Raw genomic sequence first — 1,812 nt, forward strand, 5'->3', positions numbered from 1 at the left:
TTTGTTGATCTTGTTGATCTTGTTGTTCTCATTGTTCCCGTTGTTCTCGTTGTTCTCGTTGTTCTCGTTGTTATCGTTGTTCTCGTTGTTCTTGTTGTTCTTGTTGTTCTTTTTGTTCTTGTTGTTCTTGTTGTCCTTGTTGTTGTTGTTGTTGTTGTTGTTGTTCTTGTTGTTCATGTTGTTGTTGTTCTGACTGATGTTGTTGTTCTTGTTCTTGTTGTTCTTGTTGTTCTTGTTGCTCTTGTTGTTCTTGTTGTTGTTCTTGTTCTTGTTATTCTTTTTGTCCATGTCGTTCTTGCTGTTGTTGTTCCCGTTGTTCTTGATCTTGTTGTTCTTCTTGTTGTTGTTGTTCTTGTTGTTCTTGTTGTTCTTGCTGTTGTTGTTCCCGTTGTTCTTGTTCTTGTTGTTGTTGTTGTTGTTGTTGTTGTTGTTGTTCTTGTTGTTGTTGTTCTTGCTGTTCTTGTTCTTGTTGCTCTTGTTGTTCTTGTTGTTCTTGTTGTTCTTGTTGTTCTTGTTGTTGTTGTTGTTGTTCTTGTTGTTCTTGTTGCTTTTGTTGCTCTTGCTGTTCTCATTGTTTCCGTTGTTCTCGTTGTTCTCGTTGCTCTCGTTGTTCTCGTTGTTCTTGTTGTTCTTGTTGTTCTTGTTATTCTTGTTGTTCTTGTTGTCCTTGTTGATCTTGTTGTTGTTCTTGTTGTTGTCCTTGTTGTTCTTGTTGTTCTTTTTGTTCTTGTTGTTCTTGTTCTTGTTGTTCTTGTTGTTCTTGTTGTTGCTCTTGTTGTTCTTGTTCTTGTTGTTCTTGTTGTTCTTGTTGTTCTTGTTGTTCTTGTTGTTCTTGTTGTTCTTCTTGTTCTTGTTGTTCTTGTTGTTCTTGTTGTTCTTGTTGTTCTTGTTCTTGTTGTTCTTGTTGTTCTTGTTGTTCTTGTTGTTCTTGTTGTTCTTGTTGTTCTTGTTGTTCATGTTGCTGTTGTTCTTGTTGATCCTGTTGTACTTGTTGTTCTTGTTGTTCTTGTTGTTCTTATTGTTCTTGTTGTTCTTGTTGTTCTTGTTGCTCTCGTCGTTGCTGTTCCCGTTGTTCTTGTTCTTATTGTTCCCGTTGTTCTTGTTCTTGTTGTTGTTGTTGTTGTTCTTGTTGTTCTTGTTGTCCTTGTTGTCCTTGTTGTTCTTGTTGTTCTTGTTGTTCCTGTTGTTCCTGTTGTTCCTGTTGTTCCTGTTGTTCCTGTTGTACCTGTTGTCCTTGTTGTTCTTGTTGTTGTTGTCCTTGTTGTTCTTGTTGTGCTTGTTGTTCTTGTTGTTCTTGTTGTTCTTGTTGTTCTTGTTGATCTTGTTGATCTTGTTGTTCTTGTTGTTCTTGTTGCTCTTGTTGCTCTTGTTGCTCTTGTTGCTCTTGTTGCTCTTGTCGTTCTTGTTGTTCTTGTTGTTCGTGTTGTTCTTGTTGTTCTTGTTGTTGTTCTTGTTGTTCTTGTTGTTGTTCTCGTTGTTCTCGTTGTTCTCGTTGTTCTCGTTGTTCTCGTTGTTCTCGTTGTTCTCGTTGTTCTTGTTGTTCTTGTTGTTCTTGTTGTTGTTGTTGTTGTTCTTGTTGTTGTTGTTGTTGTTCCTGTTGTTCTTGTTGTTCTTGTTGCTCTTGTTGCTCTTGTTGTTCTTGTTGTTCTTGTTGTGCTTGTTGTTCTTGTTGTTCTTGTTGCACTTGTTGCTCTTGTTGCTCTTGTTGCTCTGGTTGTTGATGTTCTTGTTGTTAACGTTGTTGTTGTTCTTGCTGTTCTTGTTGTTCTTGTTGTTCTTGTTGTTCTTGTTGATCTTGTTGTTCTTGTTGCT

The sequence above is a fragment of the Megalopta genalis genome, unplaced genomic scaffold (assembly GCF_051020955.1).
Source record: "Megalopta genalis isolate 19385.01 unplaced genomic scaffold, iyMegGena1_principal scaffold0035, whole genome shotgun sequence".
Lineage (NCBI taxonomy): Eukaryota > Metazoa > Arthropoda > Insecta > Hymenoptera > Halictidae > Megalopta > Megalopta genalis.